The sequence below is a fragment of the Pezoporus flaviventris genome, unplaced genomic scaffold, assembly GCF_033815535.1.
Source record: "Pezoporus flaviventris isolate CSIRO_AGI_PZ_B2104156 unplaced genomic scaffold, CSIRO_AGI_Pfla_v1 ptg000072l, whole genome shotgun sequence".
Lineage (NCBI taxonomy): Eukaryota > Metazoa > Chordata > Aves > Psittaciformes > Psittacidae > Pezoporus > Pezoporus flaviventris.
In genome coordinates, this window is record NW_026892620.1 from 8,468,366 (window position 1) to 8,489,345 (window position 20,980).

At 36.5% G+C, this 20,980-nt stretch overlaps 1 protein-coding gene across 8 annotated transcripts in view; it reads left to right on the forward strand.

The window, feature by feature from the left end:
* Positions 1–20,980, forward strand: part of FGF14 (fibroblast growth factor 14) — a 401,018-nt gene that overhangs the window by 262,518 nt on the left and 117,520 nt on the right. The gene's annotated exons all lie outside the window — the stretch shown is intronic.

Genomic DNA, 20,980 nt, shown 5'->3' on the forward strand with positions numbered 1-20,980 from the left:
TTATTTTTTCTTTTTTTTATTTTGTGGTATTGAACTCGATATTTAACAGCGTTCAGAAATATTGGTGACTTATCTTGTACTCATCCTCAGGAAACAAGTAGTTTTGGAACAAAGGGATTGTATGATGAAGAGTGAAATAGTTAAGTATCACTCAAAACCTGGCTAATACCTACAAGTCAGTGGTGAAGTACAAGCAACCCTGTTACACTGAAGAATGCCACCATGTGTTGTAGTTTGGTATGTATACTATAGCTACTCTCCAGGTTTGGTCAGAAGATAATTTTAAGAAGCATAATCAGTGATCTGTCCTGATTGATCCTGCTTTTTGCCATGCTTTACACATGAAATAGCATAAATGACAAATTCCATGCAATTTTATTTTTACATGACTTTATTGCTGTAAGGATTGTTTCTTGTAACTCCTAGTGCAAGCCAAATCTTGCCATTCTTAGGTAGTACTGTGGTATAGGGAAGACGAGTGAGAAAATATCAGTGGCAAAAACCTATGGTGGCTTCTTTTTAGACAGTCTGCATGTGTGCTCAAACAGGTAATAGAGTACTTGGTTTATGATAGTGAATTTACACATGTGATACTTATTCGTGAAAACTAGTTGAGGGGGATTTGCTAACTGAACAATTGTTCTCGACCACCTGTGCAGCCTTATTTGGGGAAAAACTCTGTATTTGACTATATAATGGTTTGAGGAGGAGATGACTGTCTCACAGGACCAAAATGCCAAACATTTTCTTAGGTAGGAAGAGGCTTTAAAGAGACTCATGAACTCAGCCTTCCTCATTCATTCATTTTTCGTAAAGCACTTTGTGACATTCTTGAATAAGAAAACTAGATTAAAATATATCTCAGCTGTTAACCCATACCACTGCTACACGTGATTTCAGTAAGAATAATCAGGAAAAGGGCTATTTACTTGTGCAGTCTGCAGCACTAGACCCCCAAGTTTGTTATTTGAAGAATCCTTCAAATGGAGACATTGTGATAATTTATCCATTGATTTACATTAAGGTCTCAGAATTATGCTCATCCATAAGAATTCCTGCTGAAAGAAAAATCCATTGTATCTTTTGCTGCGTATATTCCTGATGAGTAAAGTGGTACATAAAGTACCTGTGGATTCAAAGTTGCATGCTATTTAGGAGGGAAAAACAAAGAAACAAGCAGAAGTCATTACATAAAGGACTTACGCGGAATAATTTAGAGTGAATGATTATTTGGAAAAAAACCTACATTTTATAAGGCTGGTTGCTTTAAAAGTGCCTTATATGAGTTACAGAATGAACATTTATGAATCTTATTTTTCTGAAACTGAGTTAAATCAACACTGAATTCTTCACTGAAATCATACTGTAAAACCCATTAAAATAAGCCTTTGCCAAGCAAAATAGGAAGCATTTCAAAACATCTGTTGTCAGAAAGGTGCTATGGGATTTTGACAAATAAACCTTGTGTAAATGATATAAAGTGTCATGAGAGCATTATGAAAAATGAGCTAATCGAGATCTGACAAACCATCCATAGCATTCTTGTATAATTCAATAGAAGAGTAGAAGTATATGTAAAATATTTGTTATGTACAGCAGTAAAAGCTAGACTGTATTTCTTATTAAATAAAAAAGTGTTTTACTTTGTTCTTACATAGGAAAAATAAGTGTCTTAATGTCTGAAATAGTGAAGCAGCAAAAACTAATGATACTGCTTTTTAAATGAAAATCACTTACTCTTGCACATACATGTGTACATTAATGTGATAGATATACACAGTCTATGAACAGTTACCAACATGTTAGCAAACTTCTAAAAATATTTTTCATTTTTAAACTCTTAAAAATGCCTGTTAGTACTGTTCACATTCAGTGTGATTTATTTGTGAAAAAATGAAATTACAAGGAATAACGTGCTAAAGTCATATGTATCCTCAACTGAATATAAAAGCTTTCTGTCATTGTGACTAATTTTCTGTTCATGGTCCTTCCTTTAGGGGCATACTAAAATATCAGTAGGACTGTGTTTTAGGAGACTTAACATTTTGAAAGGGTAGCATTAAAGATACATCCATGAGCTCACTCAGGGTAAAGGGTAGTATTTGTCATTGCTTATGTATTGGTTCAATGGCAGATAGAATAGTAGTTTTAAACAGTTTTTCTAAAACTTTGGTTAATGAATCAGATTGTCAGAGTGATTTCTGTGGGAGACTTATCTGATTTGCTATTGGGTGAATGAAACCATTTTCATTTACTGGGCAGCTCTGATTTGTATTGTTTAGTATTTTGATACTTCAAATTTCTTTCATCTTTATTTTATTCTACCTGTCATCTGATAAAGAAATAACTGTCATTAATTTCCAGCTAGCCATAAAGCCAAGATCTTTCCTGACACTGATGCCAGACATCAATTAATTATGAATCATCCTCTCCTGGCTTAGAGGTTGTTCAGTTATAATGGTTTAATTTATGTTAATATAATCACAAATGGGAGAATTGACAGATGAGATTTTGAGTCTTCATGTGAAATAACCTTATATAACCCGGGGCCACCCCGTAAAAAGAAGAAAATAAATGTCAGTTCTTCTCATCATGCAACTACACTGAGCAGAGATTAAAACATATGCTTATCACTAGTGCATATTCAAACTTCTTAGCCTGTATTTTCCTCTACATATCTAGCTTCTTTGCTAATCTGAAAAATCATCATTTGGTTAATTAGGTCCCTTGGGAGTGTTCTACTGGAAAATACTCAACATTTAAATGTATTAAAAACCAAGTGTGATGTTTACCGTTTCTGTGTGCTAATACCACATTAAGACTTCTAGATTTATACATAGTGTATGAATTTTGGAATGACTTGGCCTCTGATTTTGTACATTAATATTTATGAGAAAGAGAAGACCTAGGGAGCATGTTCAGAAAATGCACTGATTGGATTTTTTTACATCTACGAAGGTAATTTAATTCTCCAAAGAAAGCATTTTTGGAAAACTCCTCAGTTTATTGGCTAATGTTTTGTGGCAGACATGGGAGTGGCCCATAATCTCAGATGTAAGATAATTCTGTGCCTTAAGTAGTTTTTAGTTCCCCTACTTGTGGAATGGTCTAAGTGGAACTGAAATGGAGATCTGTGCACGCGGGTGTACATGCCTCATTTCCTGAAGCCTAAGAAACTGCATTGAATCCCAGTCAGTTAGCTCCAGTCCTGAATGATCTGTCTTGTTCAGAGTTTCAGTGGACCCAAACCCATAGCTGTGCTTTTTTCCTTTGTGACTGTCCTCAGAATTAATTCTTCTTGGCAGCTCACTAAAGCCCACAGCTTTTGCATTGCCCAGGTGTAAGACCATCTTCTATTTTTCTGGACGTTGAACTGAAGTTGCTTATTCTCCATTGCTTGTCTTCAGATAAAATTGTTTAACCCACAACCTTTTTGGAACTATAAACCCAGTCTTAACAGTGCATACAGGAAATGTTAATCTTTCAAAATATTTCCTTCATTGCTGCTAATCTGTTCAAAGGACTGCATGATCATCACAAATAGAAAATGTGTAAATATGCTGTATCTTATATAAAACATTCTAAGCATATTGAAAAATTATTTTTGAACATATGGTTTTCTAGATTCAGTGTCAAGTTTTCTTTCCCATGCATTCACTATTTCATACAGACCCTGTGCTTGCTGAAGGGAAGCTTTAAAAAGAAATGTAATAATGGATGGAATATAATTCGCTGAACTGGTCTTAGTGGCTCTAAAAGTAATAAAGTAGATGGTTTTGAGAGGAAATGGGGAAAAAATAACTTTAAAACAGTGACATAATTTTGGGACTATTGATTTTTAGAAATATTTCAAGCATGGGTGATAAAATAGTGGGCATTTAATGTATACGTAGTGCTATACCAATGTTATTTCAGAATATCTTCTATTTTAATCTAAAGTGAGCAGAAAAACTTAACTACAGCCATTGTATACCTTAAAATATTGTGCTAAAAGTAGAAATCAGAGATCAGATAACTTCAGAGAGCAGTAGGTATTTTAACTTGTATTTTCTAAATATTCTATATTTGGTACTAGTTGCAAGTTAAAATTTCTTTGAAATTTCTCAAAGGCTTAACAGCTGTCTTGGCTGGAATTACTTGCTTGTTTTGTCTACCAAGTAGTGTGTTGTTCAGGGTTTTTGGTGAATTCTTTCTTCCTGATAAGCAACGGTTTACATTAATTTACCTCAGGAAGTTTGCATATCTGGAAGATATGTGAAATTGAAGGAACCCAAATTTCATTTTTCCTATATAGAATCATTGAATCAACTAGATTGGAAAAGACATTTAAGATCATCAAGGTCAACCTTTACTCCAGGACTGCTAAGTCCAGCAGTAAACCATGTCACTGAGGGCCTCATCGACATGGTTTTTGAACACTTCCAGGGATGGTGATTCCACCACTGCCCTGGGCAGCCTGTTCCAGTGCCTGAGCACCCTCTCTGTGAGTAATTTTTTCTAATATCAAATGTAAACCTCCCCTGGTGCAACTTGAGGATATTACCTCCTGACCTATATCACTTCTTAACTGGGAGAAGAGACTTGACACCCAACTCACTGCAGCCTCCTTTCAGGTAGTTGTAGAAAGTGATAATGTCCCCCCTGAGCCTTCTCTGCTCCAGACTAAACAACCCCAGTTCCCTCAGCCATTCCTCATCACACTTGTGCTCCAGACTGTTCACCAGCTCCCAGCTCACTGGACCCACGCCAGCACCTCAATATCTCTCTTGTAGTGAGGGGCCCAGAACTGAACACAGTATTTGAGGTGCAGTCTCACCAGTGCCGAGTACAGGGTGAAGATCATTTCCATAGTCCTGCTGGCTACTCTGATACAAGCCAGGATGCTGTTGGCCTTCTTGGGTGCCTGTTCAGTAGTCATCAGTCAGCACCCCCAGGTCCTTTTCTGCCAAGCAGCTTTCCAGCCACTCTGTCCCAAGCCTGTATCGTTGCATGGGGTTGTTGCAGCTCAAATGCAGGTTGCAGCACTTTGCCTTGTTGAATCTTGTACCGCTGGCCACAGCCCATTGATCCAGTCTGTCCAGATCCCTCTGCAGAGCCTTCCTATCCTTCAGCAGATCAACACTCCACCCAACTTGGTGGTGTCTGCAAATTCATTGAAGGTGCAGCTAATGCCCTCATCCAGATCATCGATAAAGAGATTAAAAAACTCTGACCCTAATACCGAGCCATGAGGGCTATACAAACATAGCTTTACACTGTCTTCACTAGGTAATTGGTGATCTAACTCATTAGCAAATGAACTCTTACGTCTCAAGTGATCTTACTGGATCCCCAAAGTTCAGGCAGATTCTGTCCACATACAGTGATATTTTTTGTAAGGTGTATCAGTTATTGTATCTATTAAACGTATTGTAGAACTAAATTATCTGGTTAATAGAGATACTAAGGGAGATTACAGTTGGCTTCTGATTCATGGTGATGTAGCAATAGAAATGTTATAGGCAATGTCAAGTTTTTATGCTGTATTTAAAGACAGAATTCTGTCTTTTAATAATATATAATCTTTTAATGGATGTAATTTTTTTAGGGTATTTCAGGCTGTTACTTTGAATTAAACTAAAATGAGTGCTTAAAATAATGAATTTTGAAGTCAGTAGCTTATAAGGAGCAGTAATTAATTTTAATATGGAGCTAACACTCAAAAAGATTCTTACAGAAAAATTTGCTGTTAAAATCTTTTGATTTAGAATGTAAGCATAATGTAGAAATTTAAAGATACACAACTGTGGATACCCATTTTTCAGAATGAGTAAGTGGAGGCCTGTCTTGCGTGGTCATATGTAAGTTCCTTTCTACCTCAGGCAAATATTAGTGATAGGAAGATAAACCCCAATGGCATGTACTCTTACTGTGCTATCAGCTTTTTCTGAAACCCCTTGAAACTGGTACATTTTTGTTCCCAAGAGTTAGTGCTAATTGAGATCCTATGTTCTGCCATACACTGAATGGTGTGAAAAGAGAATGAATATATGATACTGCATTCTATGGTAGAGAAAGATGAGAAAATTAGTAAAGCTCTGAATGTCTTTATTATGATCTAAAATTAGCAACCTGCTCTAATTGCATTGGAGACTATAACATTTCTGTACATTAGGGGTTTAGTTTTTCATTTCGGTTAGATAAATCAGATAACTTGATGAGCTTAAGTTTAGATCTTCCAATATATTTTCCTGTGGGCCTGAGAATGAGAGAATACACCCTTTCCTGCTGCAAAGAAAGAAACTTGCTGCTTTTGGTGCCATGATATAGGAAGATACAACTACATCAAGTTAGAGATGGGCAAGAGTCGAGTCCAGGATTCTCAGGTTCTGATTCTGTGTTACAAACTATACATGATTTCAGTATCTCCAGAAATAGGTGACATTACTTAAATCTACATTTCTGTAAGTAAGTATATTCCCGAAGAAGATGGAGAATTCTGGTGTAAAGCTAATATAAGATTGAAAGAAGTAAATGGCAAAATGTTAATAAAAAATTTAAATAGATGAACTATGTTGAAAAAAATTACAGAAACCTTTGTTTCCTCAAGGTTTTCAGGATCCCAGGTTGCAATTTTGTAAAATGGCGAGAAAAAACTAATAAACATGATATTGGTTGGTCAGTAAGATTTTCATAAGCGAAACTAGAGAATGCTGACTGAAATAGGAATGTGAAGTATATCTTTTCTCTAGGATATAAAGTATAATCTCTAAGATGTAACTAAACAATTTTATTAAATCTGTGGTCTTGATTCAAATGCTTGCCCAGGTATAGAACTTTTGAAAGGCACTGGAGTTCCTGTGCTATAAAACTGCTGAAAATTGAACCAAGATTGAACTGCTGATTGACAGTAATCAGTGTAAATGGATGATGGAACTCAGGATTTATTTAAAATACAAAATCAAGCATTTTATTTCATGTCAGAATAATTCAGTATTATGAAATACAAGCACACAGTATTTTTCTCTCTGTAGAAATATTTTTTAAAGGCAAAAATAAGAATTGCTTCTTAATTATCATTTCTATTGCAAAGCCTGCACTTTCTGCTTTATTTTGCAAATTCCAAGATGTATCCCATATGTTGAGTGCAGGTGTTGCTGCTCCTGCTTTGCTACTCTGAAGTCTGGCCCCATAAAGCATCTAGTTCCAGTGCTGGGTTGGGTTTTGTTCTAAAGTAAGAAAAAAAAAAGGCAAAAGAGAGAAATTAAGGAATATTTTTTTACGTTAGTCTCCATTTTTTAATGTTTCATTCCAACTTGAGTGGAATTTTATGTCCTAATCAAAAGACATTTTTGCAGCCTCAAGGCATTTTTGTTACTGAATTTCAGTATCACTCAGCAACAACAGATATGTCAAGCTTAAGAAAAGGTCAGCAGGTTTCTTTACATTAGAGATTCTTGTGGAACTATGAGCCTAGAGGTGGGAGCTACTAGCAGTGTCTTCCTTAATGCAGGTATTTCTGGTTTGGTTTTGATGAGAATTTTTAGTCTCTAAGTGTTTTAGAGAGACTGTTTTCCTTACTTACTGTATAAAACTAGAGCAATGGATGTTTTTTTTTTTACTAAAATTACTATGCTTTTACTGTAGTATTCTGTAGTGTGAAAGAAGGCTGTCTTTGAAAGGTAGCTATTTATTTAAGCCTTCTGTGATTCTAAGTACTAAATTTATAGTTTACATAAACCTACCTGTATGAAAACATTACATATCTGTGACATACAGATCATGTTAGTGCTCTTGTATAAAAATGTATATTCTCTAATGAAACAGTGAGTACTTCTCCAACAAGAAGTCTATTTCAGTAAATACTTATATTTTCTTTCCAAATGTGTAACAGAGTTTTTCATACAGCAGACTTAATTTTTGTGGGTAGAACAAGGTGTGTGAAGTTTATTGGTAATTCAGAAAGAACAGTCTGTTTTTTAGAGTGTAAATAAAGTAGGTATTTTATTTTTTTTTAAATTTATTTGGGGTTTAATCTGTGATTATTCCTTCTCTGTTTTGTTTTTAAGAAGTCTCATAGCAAATTGGTACGTTCATAAATTTGATGAAGTAATGTTTTTCTCCAACTAGACTTCCTTGTAACCTAGACTCTCTAGTTCATGGACTGTAGTTCCTAACTGATCCAAAATCTTACACCGCTTACTGAGCGTTCAGTTGTTCACACACTTGCTGCTTTATGCATTGTGAATATTCCAGTTTAAACAGATGCTCCTCTCATTTTCATCTGTGTAGTTTATGTATAACTGAGACTTGAATTCCTCTACGTTAATTAGTGGTTTGTATCTCTTCATATGAAATTCTGATGAGTTGAAAAATTTGGTACTGTAATCTGTATACCAGTGACTACGAAATAAATGTACTCTTAAACTTCATTGCTCTATTTTCCTCCTTCACTTTTCTTGCTGTGCAATAAGGAACAGTTCCTTCTTTGTTATCAGAACAGACACATATGAAATGAGTAATATTTTGTTCCAAACAGCATTTTAAACTGTGTTATTTACACCAACAAAACCAAGATTCTATCAACTATGGAATCTCTTTCTATGACACTGGAAAGAAGCTTGCATGGAAGGAATGGCTTTGCTAAAGCTTTTTGAATTTTAACAAGGCTCCACTTGTGTCCACCTCCAGCCTTGTACCTAGGAGTATTACTTTGTCATCATTCCTGAAGACTGCACAAACTTGCCCTTAAGCAAACAGAGGTATGGGTACGGGATGAAGACCTAAGTATGGTTGTCTATTCCTTTTCTTATGTAGGAGCACACAAAAAATTAATAATGAATTAGTTCCTTTTCATTATTTTGTCAATTACCTTAGATCACGGCTGTGCCAAGAAGTAGGACTAATTGTAAAATACCACAGGATACTTTAGGAATTTTTTTTAGTAGAAAATTATTCCTGGGGTTAAAAAGTTGAGAGATTGATCCCTGCTGACGCAAGTAGTCTGTAAACTATGACATGTAAACCTTTGTTGTTTTTAGCAAATATTATTTAACTTATCTTGTGTATGTTTTAAGGACTTAAAAATATATATGTTCCACCTAAGGAACTCATTGGAAAATTATTAATAGTGAATATACCTCATCATCTTTGTTTCTCACTACAGAGCAAGCTATTTTCTCATCTGAAGGGCTTTTTCTTGGTATTCAAGTTTTGTGCTTAGCACAAACTCCAAGCAGTCTGGTGCACAGATTATTTAAACCTTTTTCAATAAATACTAAAAAATTAAGACCGTAGTCTTAACTTCCATACTAGCATAGTTTTGGCTTCTTTAAATAAAGATCTAAACTCTGTGAACCTTTTTTACCCTTTGTTTTAACATTTTTTTTTTTTTTTTTTCCCCCTCTGAAGATGGTTTTATGCAGAGATTAGTTTATGGCTGAACTCTTCCAGGCATTAGATTTGTAAATCCCATTTCATTATTGCTTCCCGTTATATTTTAGTCTTCTGGCAAAGTAAAAATAATTGTCATTCTAGTTCTTGTGACCATAGACTTTTGCTAAATCAAGTGAGATACTTGCTCCAGGTTTTGGTGGGTTTTTTTTGTTTTTTTTTTTGTTTTGTTTTGTTTATTTTTTTGGCAATACCTAAGAAAGATAAAACATTTTGAATTCCAGCAGTAAAGCAGTTTGTGTACAATTAAGAAATTTAGCATTTTGTAGATGTAAATTTAGTCATTAAATTCTGTTGTCTAAGTAAGTAGCTTGTATGTGCTAAACAGCTATGAGGTTGTGATGTTACTACCCCAAAACCACATCTTTTGATGTAGTGCCCATGATTGTGGAAATCTTTGTAAAATTTTTATCTAATTCTCTATATAAAAAGTATTCTGTTGTGAGTTCAATATAAAATGAGCAAATGAGTTATGCATGTAAATAAGTCAAAATGAGTAGGTGGTTGCTGTTTACCTAAATTATGGCATTTAGAAAACCCTGAACATTACTAGGAAGCAGCCATATTTCTTGGGAAACAGTGAATATGACTGTAGACAATTAACTCCAAATGACACAGAAAGAAAGAAAACCAAAGTCGTTCCCATTAGCCATTCTGTTTATTTCTCTACTTATTATCAACACTCTCAGACATTTTTTTTGTCTCAAAAGTGTGTCTCCATTGACAAGAGAGAAACAAAGACCCATCAGGTTTTCCATACAGTTAAAAGCTGCTAAAATCAGTGTAAGTTAAGCCTGAATAATCTGGTTGTAGTTAAACTAAGGTGTGAGTACACATTTGTGTCTTGGTTTTGTGATGACAAAGTGGCTAGATCAAGCCAATAGCCATCTCAGGGCAGCTTAGCATACTCAGTGCAATTTAATCAATCAATCACCCTTGTTTTTTTGTTGCACATGTAATGGTTGAAATGAATGGGTGGGTTTTATGTTGCAAATGCAACGGTTGAAATAAACCAGTGGCATAAGCAAATATTTCTGTTAAATTACTGGTGTAGCTTTCTAGGTCATTGGGTGTCAGTGGGCAGGTCATATTCAAAGTTTGTTACGGATAATGTAGTCAAAAATTCAGGCTCTGAATTACTAAAACTCTGCACTTGCAGCACTCCAATAATAGCAGCTAAAAACCTCGTGGTTTAAGCAGCCGAAGTGGAACAAGTGTGAGGAACATAGTGAATCTTACCTTAAAAAATGCTTATGCTTATTGGTTCTTCACTGTAATTTTGTCAGCTTGTTACCAACTTCACACAGGATTGGTATTTTGGTTTTAGCAGTTGGCATTTGTTTTAAATATAGGGAGGGATGTAAGGAAAATAAGCCTGTTTTCTACTTTTTGCCAACGAGTGTTTAGGTATAAGTAGTGTAAGGGTGGAGTATTAAGTAGTTAAGCAGGGATTGCATTGCGATGCATTGCTGGAAAATTGCTGATGCTTTTATTCCAAAAGCATTAACTGCAAATTTTGCATAAACTTTAAGAAATTAAGTCATGTAAAGGTGTGGAGAGCATAAGGTGAATACACCTGAGCAACCTGACTAGAAACATAAGTACTTCTAGATTAAATGGACTTGTAAAGGCAGTGTACTTTCAAACTTTTTAATTATTTCTCTCCTGATACTAGTATCTATCTAGGACATAATTGGGGTTGTTTGGAGCAGTATCTTTGAATTTAGGCTTCTTACTTATATAACTAGTGTGGTTAACGTCAGTTCCTAATTACAGTAGGGAAACCAGCCACATTTGGAGCCTGAAGCAGTAAAAAGGTCTTCCTTCTTTTTAGGTATTTTTGTTGCTGCTAATCGTATTAAGGATGACAGAGATTACTACAGACAAGACCTGACTTGGGAACTGTCTTTAATATTAGCTAATTATTTTTAGTCTGTTTACTCTGTTTATAAGAGATGCAGCTAGTTTTTAATTGTGTAATAGTTTTATGTATAATAGTGTTCCAGTTGGTTTCCAGGTAGATGCGTGCATAGGAATAATTTGGGTGTATACACTTATTTTCCAGAGCAGTTCAAATGTGACACTGGAGGACTAATGGCACAACTCTTATTATGAGTCCAATAGATTGTGGCATAACGAGTTCTTTCTAGGGATATGTCATAGCTCTGTAGGAGGTGAAAAAAATGTTTCTTCACTTCTGCTGTAGTATTGACAATGTCTCACACAGTGGCTCTAATATGTTGACAGCTCTGTGAGTCCTGAATGCCTCCATTCGGTTATTGGGTTGAGTTTTTATTCCTGTGAAGGTTTTGTTTGGTTGTTGGTTGTTTTTTTTTTTTAAGTAAGTAACAAGAAAATGACACAATTTTGGATTCTACCGTCTACTGCCATGGAAACAGAAAAGTGTTGTTAGTGGACAACTGTTGAAATGCCAGTTTTTGTTGTTGTTGTTGTTGTTTTTGGTTTTGTGTGCCTTGTTTTCAGAGAACATTTTCATGATAAATTGGACCTTGGTCTTTCTGCATGCTGTATATAATTAGGCTTTCCACATGAGTTTGTAGCTAGTTACATTTATTTTCTCTTTGTAGGGAGACACTGGATCAGTGTTTTTTTTAAATGATTGTGAGGCAATTGATCAGTGAGCTAATTCTGAATATTGTTAGTTTGTCTATTTACTTTCTGTTATCTAAGCTTCTATTTCAGGGGAAGATGAGAAAATTGAATAGATTTTCTTTGTTGGGGTCATTCAGACTCTGTCTTTGGAGCAAGATAGACATTTTCTTATTTGCATTCCCACAGGGGAAAGAGAAATATGAATTTCTATAGCACTGAAAGTGCTTTGCCACCATCTTTTCCTGTAAACCTCAGCAGAGATGCTTTTGAAAGGGAACAGCATTGTTTTCCAACCATCCCAACATGTAGTTTCTCAGTCTTGTTATTCAGAGTCACAGGGATTTATGCTGTCACCCTTCTGCACTGTGGATGTAAGGCTGAAGTCAGTCATTACAGTAAAATCAATTAGCACAGTATCTCACTGCTTTCTCCAGTGGAAGCAGTGAAACAGATAGTGTAGTGCTTTATATGCCACTTGGGTAACTACGTGTTGCCCAAGCAAATTAAATTAGAAAAAAAAATAAATTCCCACTAAATCTCCAGTAGAAGGGCAAGAAGAAGTTGTTTTGACTATCTGAGAAACAAGATGCAGCTACGGATACATAGCACATGTAGGTCAGCTATAATTTTACATATTAAGGTTGTTCTGGATATTTATGTGACTCCTATGGCAAGTATGTGCAGTGGTGCTGGTGCTTCCATGAGCACCTGGACTTTTGAAGAAAAAGATAGGACTCTCTGATATAGGCAAGGTCGTAGTTATCCTTGCCTGTGCTGTAACAAAGCTTAGATGGCTGGCAGGCATGTTGTCTTAGGCCCACACCAGGAGACCATCCAAACCACCAAAATAGAGCAGAAGTGGTCTGCTTCGTAAGCATCTCCTAACAGAAAGACATAGCAGTGCATTGGAAATTGCTCTGGCTGCTTGAGAGCTTCAGCTTGGAAATCAGAGTAGCAGTAATGCCAACAACTTATTAAACAAAGCTGTTGAGAAAATGACTGTACTGTCATCTGGGAAAACAAACCGACATTTAGGTTTGTGGAGTTTTTCACTGCAAAGTGTGCTGTATTTTCTCTTTTGTCAGAACAGCATTTCCAGTCAAATCCTGTTTTGGCAGACACACCCTCACTAGGCAGTATTGTATTGGGGAGAACCCCAACAAACAAGTAAGCTATACATATTTTGTTCTGTCAAAAAAAAAACCCAACAAACTATGGTAGGTATACAAAGTACTATAACATTAATTATTCAGACTTTAACTTTTTTGTTGGCTCTGGAATGCTTCATATCTGCCATGGTTCTGCAGTTTCATGTATTAAAACACAACCAAAGGGGATAACAGTCGGCTCGTGAGAACCAGCTACCTGACACCAATTATGTAATTTCCATCAGTGGAGTGGAGTGGAGCTGGTGGCAAAGTCAGGCTTTGCCATAGGTGGAGAGATATTTAAAGATGAACAAAATAGAAATGCAGCAAAACAGCTCTGAACTTCAGGTCTATCCCTGTATCCCCAGTGTACTTCAGTGATTTATTTTTTTACAGATTTCTGCTACAAAGACAGATAGTTGGAATTAGTTTCAGTTCTCTAAAGGGATAATAAAATACAGTCAGTTGGTTGGCCACAGGAAAAATATTTATAACAAATGTAAGTAATCTTGTGGATATGAGGTTTCATAGTTCAGAGTTTTGAAACAAGAACAGAAATATTTTCAGCTGCAATTAATGACAGAGGTAATTTTGTTTTTCTGAAGAATAAAACCATCTCTGCAAATACTTGTCTTTCTATATGTTAAAGTTGAATCAAAAATCCTCGGTCTTCATGTTTATGTTCACTTTGAATATAAGGAAAGATAACTATGGACTCATTAAACTGCAATGGCCTATTAGGAAAAAATGCTGGAAGGTTTCATTTGAATGGAAGCTTAAAAATTACAGTGGTGCTCAAGCTAGTATTTTCCTCATAAAGAATCAGAATTGATTTAAAATATAACTAAAATCATACTGTTGGTGGAACTTTTATTGTATGCTTACTAAAATGAGTTATGTTTGGCAACCAGACAAATTTCTGGATTGCCAAATTTCTGGACCATTGCATTGGTCTTCTAGCTTACGTTCTTAGAGGAGCTGCACTATCACATGTTAGCGAATATACCAAGCGTCAGGTATGGAGACACAGCAACATGCTAGGTTTAACATCAAGAGCTGTGTAGGTTAGAAGGTTTCAGTCATCCTTATAAGGAAGCAGAGATGAGTTTGGTACAGCAAAATGATTGAAGAGTATGTTTTAACAAATTAAATAGGATTTCCTTTCAGCAGCTCTACTAAACATAAATTTCATAAGGGCTTGTGTCACTTTGTGTTTGCACATAATGACACAGAGATGATGACAGCAGTAAGTAGGCTTCACCTCTACTGGAGAGGGTGGAATGGTACACGTGTGTGTACTGAATTTGAGATTGTCTGTTGCTGCTGTAGCAGAAGTGAAACTGCCCTGATGAGTAAAAGATTCGTTAGAAGAGCTGGATAATATTATTCTGTGACTTGCTCAAGTGACCTCCGGTTGTGCTAAGTTCAGTTGCATTTTGCTTTGTTCTTTTTGCTTGTAACTACAATTGCTTTTTCTAAGAAAATAACTGAAAAACAAAAAGGTGAAGTAGTTCTTTAGGACTGTGTATCACTGTCAGGAGAGGGAGAAAAGAATTTACCAAATATTTTAGGGTGAGCAAGTAAAGTGAAATTGTCACGTGTGTTCAGTAGCCGTTCTTTCTAGGTAGATGAGCTGCGTTTGTTCTGACCCTCTGGTAGAGGTTGTTAGACTGATAACTTTGATTTTAACTGAAACTGTTTTACTGTCCTGTCAGGTTTGGCCAAATGCCAAGCTTCCATCAGAACAGGATAGTTTTGTTAAAATTTCTGTTGGAAAAGTGTCTTGAGGCTGGAGAGTTATTATTTTGTTGAACCTCAGGGTATAACAAGCAGCTCTGTGGCTCAAGCACTTTTGTGCCATGTAGACATTTTAAGTATGACTTGCTTCTTGCTTTGGTCCAGACAAAAAAGCCTTTAACCTGAATCTCCATTGACTGCCAGGCTGCTAGTTGTTCCTGCCTGAGTAAATCTGGTATTGTTTTTCCCCTTCTTTTTAATTTTTCTTGAAGAAAGCTTTGTTCTGGGCTTTATCCTAAAAAGTATTTCATGACAGGAACATTAATTTCCGCGTAATTCGAGCTGGAAAGCTTTTTTCAAAATGCATTGCCACAGTAGTTCTTTATACAGTCTACTTGTTGCTGTTGAAGGATCTCATAAACTTGTTTCTTCAAGGGACTGCATAAGACATATTAAGTAGGACAGGGAAGTAAATTCTCTTCTGAAATGCTGCAGGTGGTTGTCACAGAAGTAGAGGGTCTGTTCCACTTCATGTGTGTCATTCAGGGAAGGTTTAACTGTTACCATGGGTTTTCTTAGACTTATGACTTCAAGGTAGTCATCTTAAGTTCTTTGAAAAGAAACAGAGTTACTGAGATAATTTTCCTGTTCTCTCTAGTAGGAAAATATTTTCTGCTAATGCCAGCTTTGAAAATGTTCAATCTTCAGGACATCATTTCAAAGGGTTTTGATATTGACTGGATTCAGATGACTCACAACATTTCTCAGAGGGGTTTCATTGCAGTCACCTGTTACATCACTGATTATTTGTTGTCATTTACCATTGAATCCGAATATTTTCCTGGGATATTTTGATTCCACTGAAATTCCAGGGAAAACAAAGCCAATGAATTGGTGGCCACGGAGCTTCTCTAGATTCTTGGGATGAGATTCACCTGGTCAAATGCAAATTCTTGTTATGTAGACACCAAAGCTTGAGCAACTTAGAGTTTCATATTTTGGTTGTCATGCAGTTAATGAAAAATATTTATTTCTATGCTATAACCTGTGGCATCCTGAAATAGATGGCTCCACTAGCAGTGAAGGGAGCCTAAGGGGATTACATTAGATGTATGCTCTAGAGCTCTTAATGACTCTAGCCATAATGTCTGCTCTAGAAGGAGGTTGCTTCTGGTTCCTGAGTTGCATGGCAGGCCTAAGGAGAACTGAGACCCACAGTAGTACTGTAAGTCCCAAAACCAAGCACTTTGCTGCTTAGAAACTTCCCAGTCTCCAGTGCCTGGACAGGAGCTGTGAGCCTGAACCATTGGGAGCCTTCCTTTGCACTGTGGTGTCAGGTCAGCTTCCCAGAGTCTCCAGCTCTCAGCAGAGCTGAGGAGGAAACTGGATTCTTCTCTCACAGAGAAGTTGGATTTCTAAAGAAGTGTTTTTATGGCAGAATAAGTAGATTTTGAAGTTTAAAATTCCCCAACTTTTACCTGCAGTTTTTTACCTTCTGCTTGTATTGATAAAAAAATTTACAATTATCTTAATTTTAGCTCTCATCACCAGCATTTATCTTCTTTCAACATGAGTAGAGTACAGACATTTCTGTGGAAGAAACCTGAAGCATTTACTAATATTTAGCTATTTCAGAGATTTTGAGAACTTCAACATTTTAGATTTTTGCAGGTGTCCCAACACTATTTAAGGTAATCTTCATACTAATTTCCAGTTTACTCAGCTTTAAATGTCTTGGGAGTTTAAGAAAAGTGTACAAATGCTTCCATTAAAATGCTTTGTGACTTTCCAAAGGAGGTAATTATTTATTCTGAACAATGAATAACCAGTAATTAGCATCAATTGTCCAAAATATAATTTTAAAGCAGATTATTTTGTTTTGAATGGTTTGGAAAATGTTGACAAGGATTTCTTTCTTGACTTTTTTTTCCCCTTTCTAGTTGCATTCATCACTAAATATTGAACCACTGAAGAGAGATTTTATATGCTGTTATTCTCCTTCATGGATAGAATGCTTCTAATAAGTGATGTCTATTTGCACTGACATCTGTTTATTTTATTAATAGTGGCAAGCCTTTTCCCCTTGCCTTCACTTCCCCCACTTAAAATTCCTCTATTAAAATCCTTAATTTGCCTCAGCAGTGGGCTTGAGTTTTACTCAAACAAATGCACTCAATTTAATGTAAAACTCAGGGTAATAATTGGCCTCTGACATGCTTGTAAATAGTGGTTTCTGTCTACCCAGTTGTTAATTATGTCTTTTCCAGTTATATTAAGTCCTTTTGTATAGCCTGGTAGGGGCATCTACATCCTGGACTAGCATGCAGGAAACCTCCTGTTTATTGCTGCTTTGGACAAACCATCACTTCTCTTTGTGTTTCTGTTTTGCTATCTGTAAAGTGGGGTTGATGCTCATCTCCTGTGTTTAGAATCTGACTGGAAAGTTGCTGGGAGCAGTCTTTTTATTGTGACTTAGCAATATAAGGCCAGTGCTCGTCCTCCTCCAGGAACATGCCTGGAGGTGGCTCTGGATCCAGCCAGTGTGCTCCGAAGTGGAGCCTGACCCCCCACTCCCCTCCTGACTGGGACTTCTGGGTTTTGCCCTCAGGGCCATCCTCACCTTCTTCATGCTGCTAGTGTTCCAGAATAACGTATTCATTAGAGCCTACAGAACGTTGCAATCAACAGGACATATGCAAAAGCTTGTAAATACCACGATTTTGTTAATCTGGATATAATGGAAGCAGCCTGTATTTGCTTTGAACTTGAATAATAATTTCAGTTAATTAACTGTGTGGCCTTTAAAATATTTACATCAAACTATTCAAAACAAACTATGTTCTAGAAATAAATGCAAAGTAGAAATAGGCAACTTGTGGTGCCTTTTTGGCAAAAATTAGAAACTAACTTTGGCTTTCTTTGGATTAGGGCTGAACTTCTGATGGTTTCAGGAGGCAGCCAGAGAAATTCAGTAGAGGATACTTGTCCTCTCTGAGCACATGACACTTTCCCAATGGGAAGGCTGTAGATTCTGCTTTTATGAGAATTTGAATATGGTAGTAATACTCTGCTTCCCTGGTGTTTCTGTGTTTCCAAACAGGGCATATATTTTTGACAAGGTCGTGTAGGTTTTGGGTCCTTTTGTATGCATCAGAACTATGCTGGTAGGTGAAATGAGAAGGCACAGAACTGATCCTGTTGACTCAGGTGGAAAAGATTTATATATCTCTGCTTTAGATGGGATATTTGGTATGACAGGGCTATTTTAAATGGTACATTTCTTTGCAAACTTGTTGATTCTAAAATGTAGAACTTGAAGAGAAAAAAAGAGTCTCCATAGGCATGTTAGTTTAACCATGTTGCTCTTTGTAGCAGAAAGGGGTGAACCTGGAAGAAATCTGAAGAAAGCTTTTTATTTTCAGATAATCACTTTACAATGTCTGTTACTATTATTTTTCCAGATTGAAGCAAGTCTTTTTTTCAAGTGGTCAGTCAATTTAATTTCAAAATTATAAAATTGCACTTGTCTTCAAAATGAAGTATTTGTTGTTTGACTGAATTAAGTATTTAGTTTGTCAAGAAATGAAGGATTTAAATTCTGAGTTATTGATTTTGCTTGGTTTGGTGTGACCCAAGGGTTTTTCAACTGCCATTGCTCACTTTAATGTATTAAAGAATGGAAAACCTTTTAATCCATTTGTTTTGGGTTTGATAGTTTTTTTTTTAATTATTTATTTCAATGTTACTTTTTGTTTAATTTTGGTAAAGTACCAAAAAAAATAAAAAATTGCTGATCTTGGTTCTAAAAATGAAGGCCAGCTGTCCTACTTCCAAGCAGTTGCAGGTGCTATGGAGACTTATCCATGCCCTTTTTCAGTTACAAACTTTCTGGGTGATCTTTATTGGTTTGTTTATTCACATCATCCAGCTTCAGACTTCTGTCTGCAGCATCAAGTGCCCTGAGTAGTATATGACCTTGCAGAACGTGAGTCAGGGCACTTATCTTAGAAACCTCAATTCATACGGTGCGAATAAGTTTCTGAGCCATGTGTGTCAGTCTTTCTACGTAAGGTGAGTTGCCGCTACTTCTCTACTTACTGTTGGAACAGGGAAGCACCTGATGAAACCCCCCCCTGTTGCTTTGACAATATAGTGGTAAGGGCTGAAAATGGTTACCTTAGGTAGGGAATGGCCCTGCATCTTCAGGCCATGTACTAGAAACAAAGTCAATGCTCAGCTACTTTCCAGTATCTTGCACTTCCTTTCCCATTCTGCTACGTTCTGCGGAAACAGCTGAAGCAACACTTCGATTATAGAGCAGCAGATTTCTGGTTTATCCACAAAATACACACCAAAAAAAAGGCAGGTGAGTTTTGTGGCAGCGCACAGCTGACAATGCATCAGTCAGAGTGATGGGAGCTTTTACCTTCTTTTTCCTTCTCTTTCTTCTATGGTAAACCACATTTTATATACAGCTAAAAATAATTTCTTAGAAAAACCAAGTCTCACCCACTTGACGGTGCCACTGACACAGATTTTAATGAAGAACCTAATAAAGCATAATCAAGGCCAATACATGCCCCTCCTCTCTGTATGTAGAAAAGTGAGCTTGGGTTTGTGTGTCAAATCTGAATGAGATTTATGTCAGATATTTCTGCTGTGTTTGAGGGTAGAAATAGAGAATTACATCAAAGGCCTCTGAAAAATAAACAGGGACTTCCGCTATAAAGTGAGCTTGGTTTAAAAGGGAGTAGATTAATTTTGGACAGCTTTCTGAAACAGTAATGTCCTTTCCATTTGTTTTGTTTCATTGTTGTTTTTTTTTCTGGCTGCACTTAGATGGTAAAACTAATTTATATTATAATTTATTTATATAATTTAGATATTTATATAAATTTACATCCTGATGCATAGTAAAAGTGTTAGGTATTTCATGTTGGTTTTGAAGTATATGGAAATATGCACTGGAGATACGTTATGATACTAAACCTTGCAGCATTTTACCTGCAGTACTACATGTGAGGCACAAGACCTGTGGTTACAGTAAAGAGGGGCAGCCCTCGGTCTGCTCATCAGCCCAAGTAGGAGCACATGAGGGTTAGAGAACAAAAACAGGACAGACAGCATTTTTTTACGCTATGCCAAGTCAAGCAGTGTTCTGAAATGAAGTGTGCCAGCCTGCAGCCAAGGGATGTCTGCGCAGTCTAGACCTGCACTGTCAGCATGGGGCTGTGCAGCCGGCCCTGGCTTGCCAGTCTTGCCCCAGCCTTGGAAAGCTCAGGCCCCCAGGCTGTGAAGTTAAATGTGAAATATTCAGTCAAAGGCTCTTATTAGGACACTATAACAGAGTAAAAATTTGCTCCACTTGTTGCAGCTGCTCAGTAATGTGTGCTAATAGCAGTGCTGTCACTTTGGCATCACCAGGCGCAGGCAAAAGTTGCTACGGAAATTTCCTGCTTTTCAATGTCTAATCTTTCAGCTTCAAGTAACATTTAAATTGTCGGTGTAATAAATGTGCAGCAAATTTAAGAGAGTTAAAGAGAGTTTAATATTAATACTCAGAAAGTGTAATTTGTTCTTTAGGAGCATACCTGTTGGCGCTTCTGAATGCTGGCTTGCACAGTAGCACCTCAGTCTTTGCTGAGGCTAAAAAGATAGTGCTACAAATAGTACAGATAGTACAAACAAATTGCACTTGATTTCTGTTTAAAACATGCTAGTTGTCACATGTGGTGAGAAAAGTCAGCAGCTGATATTGAGGGTGCAAAACAAAACAGTTTAAACATCGTTGTGCCCATATAGCTGCATTTTTAGAGTATAGTTGGCTGCCCTAATGCAACATAAGAGCAAATGTGTGGCTGCCAAGGTCAGACCGTTACGTGTAGTCCAAACATAATAGTCTGACAGGGACTGGAGTTGATTCCTGGGGAGGAAAGGCATTAGTGTCTCTGGGGGTGGACCATTCCAAAGAGCATGTGATAGATGCTTTGCATGGATAGGTAAACTATTAAGCTAGGTATAATTCATTTGGTGGATATTTGGCCTGTCCT